Source organism: Geotrypetes seraphini, chromosome 13 (assembly GCF_902459505.1).
Source record: "Geotrypetes seraphini chromosome 13, aGeoSer1.1, whole genome shotgun sequence".
NCBI classification, from domain to species: domain Eukaryota; kingdom Metazoa; phylum Chordata; class Amphibia; order Gymnophiona; family Dermophiidae; genus Geotrypetes; species Geotrypetes seraphini.
The window spans coordinates 53,635,483-53,652,645 of NC_047096.1; the positions used below are offsets into that span (position 1 = coordinate 53,635,483).

The 17,163-nt window shown below is 45.5% G+C and overlaps 1 protein-coding gene across 8 annotated transcripts in view; it reads right to left on the reverse strand.

Moving 5' to 3' along the window:
* Nucleotides 1-17,163, reverse strand: part of ST3GAL4 (ST3 beta-galactoside alpha-2,3-sialyltransferase 4) — a 434,440-nt gene that overhangs the window by 347,442 nt on the left and 69,835 nt on the right. For 7 of the 8 annotated variants that reach the window (XM_033917743.1, XM_033917738.1, XM_033917746.1 and 4 more), the window contains exon 2: nt 2,483-2,620. The exons of the other annotated variant lie outside the window; for it this stretch is intronic. The gene's annotated coding sequence lies outside the window, so the exon portion shown is untranslated. The remainder of the gene's footprint in view (nt 1-2,482; nt 2,621-17,163) is intronic. 8 annotated transcript variants of the gene reach the window in all.

Here is a 17,163-nt window from a genome sequence, read left to right on the forward strand (position 1 = left end):
GCATTTTTTTCTGTGCATGTGCTTTAGTTTCAAGTCGCACTATCTGGAGACAGGGTTTGCCCCATTTGTCTTCAGCTTTCTGGTATGAAGGAAGAGCTCTGTAATCTTAAGCAGGAAATTGGATGCAATCAAAGCAGCTTCTATCACTCCATAGAACCATACCAACTGTCTTCAGACAATGCAGGCAGCTGGCAGGAGTGAGTCTGTGTCCCTCCCGTTCTTCAACTTCAAGGTAAGGGGAGGAAGAGGATGGCGGGGGGGAGGTTTACTTGCCAGCGGGAGTGTGGGGGCATCTCTCCCACTGCAGGGGGTGGTCAGGTTGGTGGCGGCAAGGTTTTAGTGCAGCGGGAGAGTGTAGGCATCTCTCTTGCTGCAGGGGAGGGGGAGGATCAGGGGAGGGAAAGTTTTAGTGTAGCGGGAAAGTGTGGGCATCTCTCCCACTGCAGGTAGGGGGTCGGGTCAGTCACGGTGAGGTTTCCAGCAGTCTTGACACTGACCGGTACCCCTGGACCAGTCGCTTTTTTTTAACTGCCAAAAATCAACACCGCTTTTTTAAAATGGCTCGGCATTTTTTAAGAATCCACTAGAGGACTCATTTCAATGTTGAAGAGCCCATTTGCATGTCAGTGTCGGAGACTGCTATAAACCTTGCTAAAGAGGGAGTTAATACCTTCTGATAATCCATCGCTAAACTGTGTACAGGCTGAACTGCTGAAAAACAGTTTAGTGACGGCATTAAAGTTTCGAAAATCTGGGCCTTAGACACTATTCTAGAACATCAGAATTGCCATACTCGGACAGAGGACAGATACATCAAGTCCAGTATCCTGTTTCCAACACTGGCCAATCCAGGTCACAAGTGCCTGGCAAGATTTTTTAAAAAGTTAAACAGATTTTATACTGCTTATTCTGGAAATAAGCAGTGGATTTTCCAAAGACCATCTTAATAATGGCTTATGGTCTTTTCTTTTAGGAAATTATCCAAACCTTTTTAAAACCCTGCCAAGCTAACCTCTCTCACTACATTCTCTGACAAAGAATTCCAGGGTTTAATTACCTATAAACCTAGCGCCTAAATTCTCTAATGTGCAAAGGTGGATCAGGGGCATGTCTTGCAGTTGTGTGCACAAGTTACAGAATAGTATCACTTACATACACCAACTGCCAACTTGAGGCTCAAGCATTCACACCAGCCTTTGACATGGGTACGTGTTCATGACGTAAACTTAGGCATGCACAAGCCAACTTACAATCTATTCTATAATGGCAATTTCACACACAATTACCATTATAGACTTGGCATTCAGGCCCTAATTCTATAAACAGCATCTAAAAATAGGCACCAAGGAACACGGCACATAATGCATGACAATCATGAGTTAGGCGCCGTTTACAGAATCACGCCTAGCGGTGCCTAAATTGGACTTAGGCACTGGTAGGTAAGAAAACCACAGACACCCCTATTTATGCCAGGGTTTTCTTGGCCTAAATACCGGTGCTAAGCAGTGCCTCAGTCCAGTTTAGGTGACTACACACCTCCGCTCATGATCTGCCCATAACCATGCCCACTTTCTGATAAACACCTTGGACTAGGCACCCGCTGAGTTAGGCACCTACCAACCAATTAGTTTTAATTTAAGCCAATTAAGCTTGTTATCAGCACCAATTAAACTTTTTTCAAATAATTAAATTAGGCACCTAAATCAGCTAAGCGGGTCTTTCTAGGTGCCTACCTTTAGGTATCTTTTATAGAATCTGGGCCTATAGATGATTTTAAATTGCTGTTTTAGTGTATGTATATTTTTATGCTTTTATGTATGTTATTTTGGAAACCGCTGAGACTTTTGGCGGTATAAAAAATTTTTAAATAAATATATTTTTACACTAAAGAAATTTCCTGAGAAGATATCACAAAGCAGCAGCTATATTAGGCTAATTACCAAGTGTCCAAGGTTAACCCCTAGGTTAACCCCAAGGTTAATCCCTGAAACTCTACAAGGTATCACTGTACAACTGCTTAACCCTCTGTCTTCCCTCCCTTACGTTCCTTCCTTCTACCTTCTTTTCTATATTTTGTAGTTCTTCCCCTTAGCCCAGGGATCTCAAAGTCCCTCCTTGAGGGCCGCAATCCAGTCGGGTTTTCAGGATTTCCCCAATGAATATGCATTGAAAGCAGTGCATGCACATAGATATCATGTATATTCATTGGGGAAATCCTGAAAACCCGACTGGATTGCGGCCCTCGACGAGGGACTTTGAGATCCCTGCCTTAGCCTATTGTTTCTGTTGCCTCATTGTATTTTTGGTATTTATGTATTTTGTACTTTGTATAATTTGTTCTTTTTTTTATTATGACATTGTCCCTGTTTATTTTACTATGTTTTTATGTATGGATTTACCTTTGTTTGGTTTTTACCTGTAAACCGCCTAGGAGACTGATAAGGCGGTATAACAAATTTTAATAAAACTTGAAACTTCTTACCCTTCTTCAGCTGGATCAGCGACCGATGGTGTTGAAACGATTTCTCTTCAGGGGTGCAAGTTTTGCAGTGTAAACCCCAAGTTCCAGTATAAGTTAAGGACCCAGTCGTTGCACTGCCACAGTAGTAGGATTCTCCATCTAATAAAAGCCAGAATAATCAGCTGCAGAATTCTTCTTGGTGCAGGTCTTAGCACATAAAGAGACAAGTCATATAAACAGACATAGATGAACATGATGGCAGATAAAGGCCATCCAGTCTGCCCATCCTCAATAACCATTATCTCTTCCTCTCTCAAAGAGATTCCACATGCCTGTCCCACGCTTTCTTGAATTTTAGACACAGTCTCTGTCTCCATCACCTCTTCTGGGAGACTGTTCCATACACCCTTTCTATAAAGCAATATTTCCTTAGATTACTCCTAAGCCTACCACCTCTTAACTTCATCCTATGCCCTCTCATTCTAGAGCTTCCTTTCAAATGAAAGAGACTCGACTCATGTGCATTTATGCTACGTAAGTATTTAAACGTCCCTAGTATATCTCCTCCCTCCCACCTTTCCTCAAAAGTATACAGATTGAGATCTTTAAGTCTGTCCCCATACGCCTTATGATGAAGCCAATTTTAGTAGCCATTTTAGTAGCCTTCCTCTTAACCGACTCCATCCTTTTTATACTTTTTGAAGGTGTGGCCTCCAGAATTGTACACAATATTCTAAATGAGGTCTCACCAGTCTTATACAGGGCCATCAATACCTCCTTTTTCCTACTGGCCATACCTCTCCCTATGCACCCTAGCATCCTTCTAGCTTAAAATCTTAAAAATCAATATAGCTTGCCGGTCTTATGTTTTCAGGCGGACTTCCTGGGACACCAGGCCACTCAGTGGTATAAATTAGTATCTGGATTTTTGAATAAGAAACCAAAGACTGGTCTTCGTGACATTTGGAGCATTGAGATAAAGCAACAGATTACTGCGTTTCAATGGCCACGAATCTGGATTTGGAGGATGCATCTATGAGACAAATATGGTTTTTCTTATTACGTAGAGCTTTTTGGACCCCAGTTCGTTTACATAAAGTAGATAGTTCCAAGTCTAACAGATGCTGGCACTGTCATCTCGAAGCTGGGACATTGGATCATTTATTATACTATGTCCCTGGATACTGAAATTTTGGAGATCTATTTGGGATCAAGTTAATAATTTATTAGAGAATCCAGTGGCATTATCGTATGATACCATTTTATTTGGTACATTTATGAGAGCGAAGAGTCAACTATCTGTGAGAAATAACAAACTTCTTTTTATAATGACAGGGGTTGCCATGCAGCTTATTTTAAAAAATTGGAAAAATTGGGTAGATTAAATTATACATTCTGCTGGGAATACCTCTGTTTTATTTTTTAAATGAAGCGGTTCATGGCCATTCAGCAGGGAAGTTACAAGAAATTTATGGATGTTCGGGAACCATCAACTAAATACTGTAAGGATTGATCTCTTTAGATGTCCCTTTAAACAAACACATCCAGGGCGGGAGGGTGGGGAAGGGGGGTACATTTTGGAATTGGTTTAGGGGTATGTTTAGATTGTTCTTGTAGGTATTTATTTATTGATTAATAGGTGGATGGGTGGTGGGAAATAATTTTCTTTTATATAAATTCTTGTAAGTTTATTGTGTGTTATGGGATCTGAATTAAATTTTAATAGGATATTAAGTGATATATTTAAATATAAATTGATGTTATATGCTGTTGCACTTATTGTAAGTTTTAAAAATGAAGAATATTAAAAACATAATAATTTTAATATTCTTTGTAAGTGTATTAATTATTGTGCACAACTGTAGTTTAAAAATTGAATAAAGAATTAAAAATAAAAAGAAGAAGGTGCGGCCTCCAGAAATGCACACAATATTCTAAATGAGGTCTCATAGAAACACAGACAAAAGCTTCACAGACAATTTAGTCCTTTTCTTCCCAGAGCTGTGCACGCCAACCAGGAAATCTCTTTTCTTCCTTCTCCCAAAATCAAACACAAAACTGAGTTCAGCCTAGTTCATAATCTCTCCAGTCATGTCCAGGTAACAACATGGGCCAATCAGGCCCCGTCCAGTAGGTTATGGCTGGTCACACATAAGGAGGGCAAATGGGCTTCTAGTTGGACCCTTCTTATCAGGACTGGTACAGAATGTCTCGCCAAGATAACAAAGCAAGACTAACTTTAATGCACTATGCCTGTGAAGCTCACTCCTACATAGTTTCTCAGGATCTAGTCTGGGGCTGACCTTGGCTGTAAGCAAACACCTTGTTAACAAGTAGCAGACAAGACCCACGATGTCTTTGTTCAGAAAAGATGGTTCTTGTCCTAGCAAAGTCTTAGTGCCCATATTTTTGTTACCTACTTTTTAGCATTCTTTCTGGAATCTCTCCCAAAATGTTTTTATTAAGTACTTTTGGAGAGACTGTTTCTAGTGACTTCAGCCATGTTTTCCCCCAAAATGTCACCCATTGTGTAAATGCCAAAATTCCACCTAAGGACTGTTCTGCATTTTGCACAGCACATATTTCAGAGGTATTCTTTGCCCTCTTGTGCCCTTTTAGTCACAATAGAAAATGGACCAGCTGACCAGGCCGCTGAGCTCCAACATAGGCCAAAGCAAGCAGCTGCAAATCATGAGGGATTACCGTATTTTCACGCAAATAACACGCACCCGTATAAAACGCGCAAACGTGTATAGCGCGCAGAAATCACTATGATAAGCACAAAAACTTTGGTATAACGCGCTCACGATTATACCGCGCATGCTGCCCGACTCTCCGTTCACCCCCCTGACTTCCGTGCACTGCCCCGCCTCTCCGTGCGCTGTCCCGACTCTCCGTTCACCCCCCTGACTTCCGTGCACTGCCCCGCCTCTCCGTGCGCTGTCCCGACTCTCCGTTCACCCCCCCCTGACTTCCATGCACTGCCCTGACTTTCCGTGCGCTGTCCCGACTCTCCGTTCACCCCCCCTGACTTCCGTGCACTGCCCTGACTTTCCGTGCGCTGTCCCGACTCTCCGTGCGCTGTCCCGACTCTCCGTTCACCCCCCTGACTTCCGTGCACTGCCCCGCCTCTCCGTGCGCTGTCCCGACTCTCCGTTCCCCCCCCCCCCCCCGACGTCCGATTCATCCCCCCCCCCCCCCGGCAGGACCATTCGCACCCCCACCCCGAAGGACCGCCGACTCCCCGACAATATCGGGCCAGGAGGGAGCCCAAACCCTCCTGGCCACGGCGACCCCCTACCCCCACCCCGCACTACATTACGGGCAGGAGGGATCCCAGGCCCTCCTGCCCTCGACGCAAACCCCCCTCCCCCCCAACGACCGCCCCCCCCAAGAACCTCCGACCGCTCCCCCAGCCGACCCGCGACCCCCCCTGGCGACCCCCACGACCCCCCCACCCCCCTTCCCCGTACCTTTGGTAGTTGGGCCAGAAGGGAGCCCAAACCCTCCTGGCCACGGCGACCCCCTAACCCCACCCCGCACTACATTACGGGCAGGAGGGATCCCAGGCCCTCCTGCCCTCGACGCAAACCCCCCTCCCCCCCAACGACCGCCCCCCCCAAGAACCTCCGACCGCTCCCCCAGCCGACCCGCGACCCCCCTGGCGACCCCCACGACCCCCCCACCCCCCTTCCCCGTACCTTTGGAAGTTGGCCGGACAGACGGGAGCCAAACCCGCCTGTCCGGCAGGCAGCCAACGAAGGAATGAGGCCGGATTGGCCCATCCGTCCTAAAGCTCCGCCTACTGGTGGGGGCCTAAGGCGCGTGGGCCAATCAGAATAGGCCCTGGAGCCTTAGGTCCCACCTGGGGGCGCGGCCTGAGGCACATGGGCCCAACCCGACCATGTGCCTCAGGCCGCGCCCCCAGGTGGGACCTAAGGCTCCAGGGCCTATTCTGATTGGCCCACGCGCCTTAGGCCCCACCAGTAGGCGGAGCTTTAGGACGGATGGGCCAATCCGGCCTCATTCCTTCGTTGGCTGCCTGCCGGACAGGCGGGTTTGGCTCCCGTCTGTCCGGCCAACTTCCAAAGGTACGGGGAAGGGGGGTGGGGGGGTCGTGGGGGTCGGCCAGGGGGGTCGCGGGTCGGCTGGGGGGGCGGTCGGAGGTTCTTGGGGGGGGACGGTCGTTGGGGGGGAGGGGGGTTTGCGTCGAGGGCAGGAGGGCCTGGGATCCCTCCTGCCCGTAATGTAGTGCGGGGTGGGGTTAGGGGGTCGCCGTGGCCAGGAGGGTTTGGGCTCCCTTCTGGCCCGATATTGTCGGGAAGTCGGCGGTCCTTCGGGGTGGGGGTGCGAGTGGTCCTGCCGGGGGGGGGGGATGTATCGGACGTCGGGGAGTCGGCCGGGCAAGAGGGCTTGGGCTCCCTCTTGCTCCGATCGTGGATGCGGGTGCGGGTGGGAGCGCGTGCGAGTGGTCGTTCGGGGTGGGGGTGCGAGTGGTCCTGCTGGGGGGGTGAATCGGGCGTCGGGCGGGGTGGGAACTATGTTTGAAAACTTTCGTATACCGCGCTCACGCATATAACGCGCGAGGGTTATGCGCGGTAGGTAAAAACGCGTATAACGCGCGCGTTATATGCGTGAAAATACGGTAATTTCTCTGTCTGTACAATTACAGAGGAATGAAATGATAAAGGGTGGTATCACAAGAAAAAGAAGTCCATTACATGAGTGTCATAGTACCTGTATTATAAATATGAAAACTGCTTTGGTTGTACCACATATATCACCCCATACCAGGGTGAATAAAAATCAATGATTTAAAAAAAAAAAAGATTTTTTTAAAATTGGATTTTTTACAATTTAAAATGAACTTTTTTTTTTTTTAAAATAAAATACGGTACTTTTTTGAGGGAAAATCTATCAAAAGATAGTTTTCTATTTAAGATACATTATAGTCCAAAATTAAATCATCATGAAATAAGGCCAGTTTTTAATTATGTAGCTTAACATATGAAAAGTTCAATTTTTTTGGTAAATGAATTCCATTTATCCATTCATAACGTCACCAGTGTGATTTACATCGTCTTTCGGACTAGTGATTTAAAATCAAATCCACCCTGACCCATACCAAATTCACTGCAATAGCTAGATTAAAGTGTTTCTTTAAATATTGTTAGGATGGAAATAAATTCCTTCATGTCTTAGATCAAGCCTCAGTACATTTGCTTAGAATCCAGAAGCCAGCTTATAAATCCAGGTGCCTAATTTAGGAACGACTAGAATGTATTTATTCATAAATTGCTCAATACAGAAAACTAGTTATTATCAGAGCCATTACAACATTAAAAACTGTAACAAATACAACACTGAAGAACAAAAACAATTATGTATACTCAGTGGCACAGCGAGGGAGTGAGGCGCCCAGGGCGGTGGTGCCCCTCCCCCTTCTCTGCCCCACCCGCTCCTTCCCCACTCTCTACTGGTCCCTTTTTAAGAACATGGTCACCGAGACGCAAAATCTATATATACTGTGTATCAACAAGGGATCAAAGTACTGGCGTAGCTCACTGTAGAGGTGAAGGAAGCGATCAGAGACAAGAAAACTTTGTTTAAGGAATGGAAAAGGTCAAAAACGAACGAATACTGGAACAAGCACAAACAACATCAATGCAGGTGGTAAAAGGGGCCAAAAAAGACTACGAGGAAAAAAAAGCAAGGAGGTGAAGAACTTCAAGCCATTCTTTCGATATATTAAGGGGAAATGACCCGCGAAGGTAGCGGTGGGACCGTTGGATGACCATGGAATAAAGGGAGCGCTAAAGGAGGACAAAGCAATCGCTGACAAACTGAACACATTTTTTTGCGTCTGTATTTACCAAAGAAGATCTACACAGCATACCAGAACCCATCAGGCTATATGCTGGAAACAAAGACGGAAAGCTGATAGGATTGACGGTCAGTCTAGAGGAGGTGTGTAGGCAGATTGATAGGCTTAAGAGCGATAAATCCCCGGGACCGGATGGCATCCATCCGAGAGTCATCAAGGAACTGAAAGGGACTATAGCTGAACTGCTTCAACTAATAGCCAATCTGTCGATCAAATCGGGAAAGATTCCGGAAGACTGGAAGGTGGCAAATGTTACGCTGATCTTCAAGAAAGGTTCGAGGGGAGATCCGGGAAACTACAGACCGGCGAGTCTGACCTCGGTACTGGGAAAGATGGTAGAGTCGCTGATAAAGGACCGCATCTTTGATCACCTTGACGGACACGGGCTGATGAGGACCAATCAGCACGGTTTTAGCAAAGGCAGATCGTGTTTGATGAACTTGCTGCACTTATTTGAGGGAGTAAACAGCCAGATAGACAAGGGCGACCCGGTCGACACTGTATATCTGCATTTTCAGAAGGCGTTTGACAAGGTTCCGCTGGTTCTACTTCGGAAAATTGAGAGCCACGGAATCGAGGGTGAAATACTCACGTGGATTAAAAACTGGCTAGAGCATAGGAAACAGAGAGTGGGGGTAAATGGACAATACTCGGACTGGAAGAGCATCACCAGTGGGGTGCCGCAGGGCTCGGTGCTTGGACCCGTGCTCTTCAACATCTTCATCTAGACATTGGTTCGACGAGTGAGGTGATTAAATCTGAGGACGATACGAAGTTATTCAGAGTAGTGAAGACACAGGGGGATTGCGAAGATCTGCAACGTGACAATCAGGCTCGAGGAATGGGCATCAACATGGCAGATGAGGTTCAACGTGGATAAGTGTAAAGTGATGCACGTAGGTAACAAAAATCTCATGCATGAATACAGGATGTCTGGGACGGTACTTGGAGAGACCTCCCAGGAAAGAGACTTGGGAGCTATGATCGACAAGTTGATGAAGCCGTCCACGCAATCTGCGGCGGCGGCGGCAAAAAGGGTGAACAGAAAGCTAGGAATGATAAAGAAAGGGATCACGAACAGATCGGAGAAGGTTATCGTGCCGCTGTACCGTGCCATGGTGCACCCTCACCTGGAGTACTGCATCCAACACTGGTCGTTGTACATGAAGAAGGACACGGTATACTCGAAAGGGTCCTGAGAAGAGTGACTAAGATGGTTAAGGGGCTGGAGGAGTTGCCGTACAGTGAAAGATTAAAGAAAATGGGCCTCCTCTCCCTTGAACAGAGGAGATTGAGAGGGGACATGATTGAAACATTCAAGGTACTGAAGGGAATAGACTTAGTAGATAAGGACAGGTTGTTCACCCTCTCCAAGGTAGGAAGAATGAGAGGGCACTCTCTAAAATTGAAAGGGGATAGATTCCATACAAACATAAGGAAGTTCTTCTTCACCCAGAGAGTGGTAGAAAACTGGAATGCTCTTCCGGAGTCTGTTATAGGGGAAAACACCCTCCAGGTATTCAAGACAAAGTTAGACAAGTTCCTGCTGAACCAGAACGTGCTCAGGTAGTGCTAGTCTCAGTTAGGGCACTGGCTCTTCCTTTGATGTCACTTCCTAAGCACGAGTCCAGGAAGTGAAGAGGAAGAGCCGATGCTGGCACAAGCTCGTGCTGCAACTGTAAAAGAGGTACAAGGGAAGAGAAGGGGCACCCCACCAAGACAGCACTTGGGGCAGACTGCTCCCTGCCTTACTACGCCACTAAATATATTCCCATGACACCACCCTTCTACTGCTTACTTGTAAAATGATTTTAAAAGCACAACTTAAATATAGGTGCCTCCAGTTGCTTTTCTCTGTGGTCAGTTATCTTTCTTTCATCATAAAACTTCCAAATGTAATGCGCATCTGGGAACCCTATCTGCAGTCCTTGCATTACAAAGGCCGTAGTGCTGTACTTAAGTGGCTGTCTTAATTTGGGCTGTTCGCAGTTGACTGAGTGGAGAGTACAGGGGGGAAAGGATGGAGAGTACCAGGGAGGGTGGGGGAATAGTTTTAGTGGATATTGGTCTGTTTGAAATTTGGCTTTGTGACAGCACTATTTGGGTGGGGAGGGGAGTGAGGGGTGTTCTTTGTTTTGGGAGGGGGGCTCTTTTTGTACGTTATGCATCTGATAACAGTTTACTAGTCAGAGACAGTTTACTAGTCAGAGACAGTTTACTAGTCAGAGAGGGGAGAGAGAGGGATGATGGACGGCCCACTCCAAGAGTCCAGGGCCCACTCATAAGAGTCCAGGGTCCTGGGGTGCTTTGTTTTTGATTATGGACCTAGGTCTATTAATGGGGAATAGTTGGATGGGAGATTTATGCATTTTATGTATAAAACTGATGACTGTTTCTCTTTGCTGCTGTTGCTGTTCCATTGTTTCCTACTCGACTTGGATATGTATAATTTGTTTACGATTGTAATGCTGTTTTCATCAATAAAATTGTTTGAACATAAAATTTCCAAATGTAGATTTTTAGAAAATGGACAAATGACGACTTTTAGAATACTTCTTTCAGAGCTAGTTCTCATGTGGTCCCTTGTGACCTTCTCATGTGGTCCCTTGTGACCATGTACATCTTTAATAGTTTTTGAACTGGAAAATTCCCATTACTGATGAGCCTTTCATGTTAATTATCAATATCCCATTCATGTTTTCCATGTCCCTTGATGATCTGAATTTGTTTTTCATATACAGCAATTCATTAATGCTGGTTTTTACTAAACCGCAGTAGAGATTTGTACCACAGCCCGAAGCACTAAGGCCCGGATTCTGTATAAGACGCCCAGGACGGGCATCCTATACTGAATCAGGCCTACACCCGCCTAAAATAAACCCAATTCTGTAACCGACGTCCATGTTATAGACGCCGGTTACAGAACCGGGTTACTATGGACGCAGCTACTATACTTATCACGGAAAGGGATCTCCCTGCCACAATAATAGCGGCCGTGGCTGCCAGTCTCCCCCTCCCTCCCCCCCAAAGATCGTGGTAGCAGGAGGATGCCCATCCTGGTTGGGCCTTAGGCACCTGGACCAATCAGGCCTTAGGATCTTATTTGATGAGCCAGAGAGGGGTGGGCCCGCCTCATTTCGATGGAGGCAGGCCGGAAGGACGGACAGTGGAAAGACCCGTCCAACCAACATTTCACAGTTAGTGGGAGGTTCCGAAGGGTTGGGGGGGTTAGTGTTGAGAGTCTAGGGGGGTCCGTGCAGGGAGGGCTTTCCAAGCAGGAGGGGTTGGACACCCTCCTGCCAGCGATCGTAGTGGGGGGGGTTTCCCGGCAGGAGGGGTTGGGCACCCTCCTGCCGTCAATCGTAGTGGGGAGTGGAGGCTCTCCCGGCAGGAGGGATTGGGCACCCTCTTGCCGGCAATCATAGAAACATAGAAAAGTGACGGCAGAAAAGGGCCAAGGCCCATCAAGTCTGCCCACTCTATTGACCAACCCACCCTCCTAGCTACCCTTTGAGAGATAGAGATCCGACATGAGCATCCCATAGGGGCAATGGGGTTCTCCCGGCAGAAGGGGTTGGGCACCTTCCTGCCTCGTTCGTTCAGGGGCAGGGAGATCCCTTGCTGCGATAAATATAGCGGCCACGTCTACTTACAATGTAAGCCAGCATTTTGCTGGCCTACATTGTAAGCGTCTCCTGCTTTACTAGGGAGACGCGTAGGGCCACCTAGTTTTAGGCGAGCTTAGGCAGGCTTGCGGGTCTCCCTAGGCTCCCGGAGGCACCTTCCAAATAGGTGGCTTTCCTGGGGAGCAATTTTTTTTTTTAAGGTGCGTCCCGGCTGGCTGATTAGACAGCTGTAGGATGCCAACAGCTGCCTACAATCGGAACGCAGTTATCAGAATCTGGGCCTAAATGCTCCGACGGTGCTCCGACACTCATAAAATTTACTGGCCTACATTGCAGACACCTAAGTTCTTTTGAAAATTGCCATCTGACCTTAGGCACTGTTAGACGTCTCCTTAGAAGTGATTACGATGCCTACCTTCGTAGGCATCTACCAGCACATACTTTTTTTTTTATCAAGTTTTTAATTAGTTTTTAACAATGCAATCAATTACTGTACCAATTAAAGCAATTTAGGGTAGGCGGTGGTGCAATGACTACCACCACCTAACTTATGGTGCCATTTATAGAATCTGGACCTTAGTCCATATAGTGCATCATGTACTAGCAACAAACATGTCTGCATGCTGCCCTGGATCATCTTTCAGGGATACAAGTTATTGTCTTTTTGGCATGCTCTTCTCTTGGACCAGAACAGTTTTCAATTGTTCCAAGGTAGCACAAAGGAAACTGGAGCATGTGAACAAATGTGAAATCAGTTGCAAGTCAATATTCAAAAGCACTTATCCAGGTAACAACAGATGCTCTTTGGATAAAAAGCTATTGACTGGGAAAGTCAAAGGCACTATCAGGAAATACTGTTTCTGAATATTCTTACAGACTGCCTTCTGCCCTATCTGAAAAATTCCATAACCTAGACGCTGGCATTTATTTGCTTATTAAGGGGTTAATTCTCATTACACCGCCTAAAGTTAGGGTTAGGCCGGATACCGTCGAGGAGGAGACGCGCTGACGCCAACTGACGGCTTACAGGACATGCCTCGCGCAGCGAGAGGCAATCCTGTAGGCAGTGGGCACGGGTACCTCTCCGCACCTCTCCTTCTCCAGCACACACACACATACACCCATCTGCTGGCAGTAATAGGAGACTCAGGGTGGCTGGAAGGTATCCGTGCATGTGTGGACTTCAATGTGATGATAATACGTCAATGTCCACGCATTTCCGGATGCCCTCCAGCCACGGCCCCGCATTTAGTATGCTGCAGCTTCAAAATGTTTGTGGCACACTAAGGAAGGAATTTAATAAATGGTCCCAAAAAAATTAAGCGTTAAGCATTATTCTCTAAAGGGAATGCACCGTTTTACTGAAAAGTGTTTGGCACGGATTCAGTGTCTAACTTTTGATGCTGTACTCACACCTACAAAAGGCAAATGTAAATGCCAGCACCCAACTTAGATGTAATTTGGGTAAATTTTGTAATTCCACACACAATTTTATGGACTTTATAGGTCCCTGCCTATGCCCCTTTTTCAAATATGTGCTAAGAGAATTAAGCGCCAAGCCTCATAGACTAGCAGACAGCCAGTTGCGCGCACAAATTATAATTGATGCCAATTACCTGCAAAAATTGGTTGTTAGCGCCCAATTTTTGCTAGTTAACGGTTCGTTGATCAATTAAGTTGTCTGTGCAACTTGGGCACATGCCCAGATTTCAGTGTGCAACTTTGGGCACTATATATAGAATCTGGGAGCAACGCACAACTGCTATTAGAGAATACTAGAATAAGTCCACATTTACACACTTAAATTTAGTCACAAGCACTTACACCGGTCTCATGAATGGTGCAAATACTCACACCCAACTAAAGGCAGCTGGGCACATAGGCCCAGATTCTATAAATGGCCCTATAATTAAGTGCCTAGATCGGCTAGGTGCACCAAACAATTATTTAAGGCCCCTTTTTTTTTTTTAGTAAGCCACGATAGAGGTTTCTACCGCAGCCCAGGGCACTAAATGCTACAATGCCGTTCCAACACTCATAAGAATGCTATGAGTGTTGGAGAATTTAGTGCTCCTGGCTGAGCTTGCCAACCTTGAAATTGGTACGCCAGTGGGGGGTGCGGAGAGGTGGTAGTGCTGGCTGTCTGCCCACAGAACGTGCCACAAGAGACACGTCACGCTGGTGCCTCTCCTCCTTGCCATCATCTCACGGCACTCTGGAATCTCACCGTGGCACAGAGTTTGCAATTAACTGATACCATACTGTTTATCTCAGTGTATCAGTACAACTCTACTATTTCTCAATGAACCTTATAAAGGAAGCAGAGCACTCAAAAGCTAGTTGCAGAAGTATTTAATCCATTAAGACTATCACCTATAGCTTGTTTTCTTACCATCTGTCCCGGTGGGCTCACAATCTATCTAACGTACCTGGGGCTATGGAGGACTGAGTGACTTGCCCAGGGTCACAAGGAGCAGCACGAGGTTTGAACCCACAACCCCAGGGTGCTGAGGCTGTAGATCCAACCACTGCGCCACACATTTCCACCAACAAAGGAAGCAAATGCAAGCAACCGAAAAGCAGCAAATAGATGCTCCACCCAGCTAGCAAAATAATCCAGTAATCTTCTCTTCCCAAAACTACAGACAAAAAAAAATGCTCCTTTCATGGAGATTCCTCGCCATATAACAATGAGTATAAATTCCTTCCTTCTATAGAGTCCTCAATTGTTGCTTTGTTTTTAAGTCATTCTTAATTAGCAATTTGATCTGAACTGCTTGGAATTGATCATGCACAGGATCTGGTAGATGTCTAAGGCCTAGCAACACTATAGGAGAGACAAAATTGCATTCTTAGCTGATAAAATGCATCCACAGCAAAATCTAACACACGGCAGCATGTTATTTAATGGAATACTTCAAGGCAAATCCTGGTGCCTCTTTTCTCTAGAGAAACACCTACCTCATATCCTCACACGACCACAAGCTTCTGATTATTTGAACTAGAACACCTCAAAGCTCCTCCAAGAGCTCCTCATTTACTTATGATACCATTTGATTACAAATTAAGAATTCCTTGTTGGCATGACTATTTGTATGTGTGTCAAAATAATACCCAAGAAAAAAATCTGGGCTTCCTATCACATTATGAACTACAAACTCTTACTGCCTGGTACCTTCTGATCACCCTTCAACCTCCCCCACTCCCCCTCCCCCAGGGTTACAGAGCCCAGACGGATTACCAAAACCTTCTGATCATCCTGGCACTAACAGGCAAGTGCCACAGTAATCAGAGCAAATATTCTGCTGCAGGTACTACTGAAAAAAAAAAAATCAGCTCCTGGACCAGCCACTATAATTTAACCAAGCAGAAGCCTCTCTTATTTGGTTAAATCACTTTAGATATTGACCCCTTTAGGTTTTGCTTCTTCTGAGTTTTTCCACAAAGTGATGATCACAGGAACTATAAACCTTCAAGTTATGCTATGGGTGTTATTTCAGATGCAAATCCATGTACAAACATCAACATTTACGAGTATAGATTGCTTACATGTGTAAATGACAATTTCAGAAAGTCATTATTTACATATAGAGACCCAAACATTGCAGAAATTTAAAAATAACGTGATGTGGATATACGAACACAAGAATAGCCTTACTGGGTCAGAACCAATGGTCCATCTAGCCCAGTATCCCATCTTCACAGTGGCCAATCCAGGTCACAAGTACCTGGCAAAAACCCAAATAGTAGCAACATTCTATGCTACTGATCCAGGGCAAGCAGTGGCTTCCCCCATGGCTGCTTCAATTGCAGACTATGGACTTTTCCTCTAGGGCATGATTTGGATGTGCCTTGGGTGAGACAAAAATTTACACAATATATCTATAGCTGTTCTTGCGGGGTTGAGAGGCTTGGCCGTCATGGCAAGGAGTGCAGAGAGGAACAGCCTGAGCACACCCGCCGGCACTGGCAGCATTAGCAGCAGCCAGAAGACTCTAGGGGACCTGGAGTAGAGCTTGCTGGCAGGGGATGAGCTCAGCTCCCTGGGCTCGGCCGCCAAGGTCAACGGCTACATAGGCAATAGGAAGATTAACCACTGTGGCTTCTTTGTGGAGTCTGGGAGCCTGCTGTGTTAGTGTCCTGCCTTGGCGGTGTCCGGCTTTGCCTGGTGATCTGGATGAGCGGCATGTGTTGCTCGTCGTGCGATGCAGTGTATTGAGAATTTCAGCTGATTCCTGCTGCTTCTCCCCTAGTTACTGCTTGCCCGGTGTGGTTCGCCTTGGGCTGCCTCCTTCATCAGTGTCTCGGTGGCATTACACAGAGCAAAGATGGACATGTTTTTTCTCTAGATTTGACTGATATTACAATGTTTAAAATTGGACTTTATTTTAATTTTATTTCTTTTGATTTTTCTGCCAGGTTTTTATTTTTTGGTCTTTTTGTTTTATCTTTTCTTTATGATAGTCATTTCTCCTCCCATATATTTTTGTTTAATTTTTTATGACTTTTATGAATTCTCTCTTGTTATACCTAGTATATTAATTGTTTTTATGGTGCTTTAGCTAGATTATGAGCCTTTTTGGAAAGATAGGGAAGTTTCTAGCGCCTAAAATTCACTAATTGTAAGCCGCAAAGAATTGCTGGATATGCAGCCTATAAATACTTAAATAAAAAATAAATAAATAGTATGTTATGTAGATCAGTAGAACTGCTAGTTTAATACTTTAGAATGCATTGAAATGTATGTTTTATACAACACATTGTGAAAAATGTACAAGGGGACAAACTTTTGCAAAGCACTTAAGTTATCTCAATAATAATAATAAGTATGTATCGCTTGTTCTGGATAGGCTTGTTCTGGATAGGTATAAATGATGCTTTTGATATAATTACTGTTTGTGCTTTCCTGTCATTAAGAACATAAGAAGTTGCCTCCGCTGGGTCAGACCAGAGGTCCATCACGCCCAGCAGTCCGCTCCCGCGGCGGCCCATCATTATTTTATTTTTTATATATAATATTTTCTTTGTACATCATTACATAAACATAAGTAATTTATAAGTTATTGCTACTTTTATTGCCGTACAAATAATGGAGAAAGGCTTTTAGTATGTCCCAGTTTTCTAACATCTCAATTTGGCTCATTTTATTGCCTGTGCTTTTCAAATTAGGTAACGAAAACAGGAAATACAAA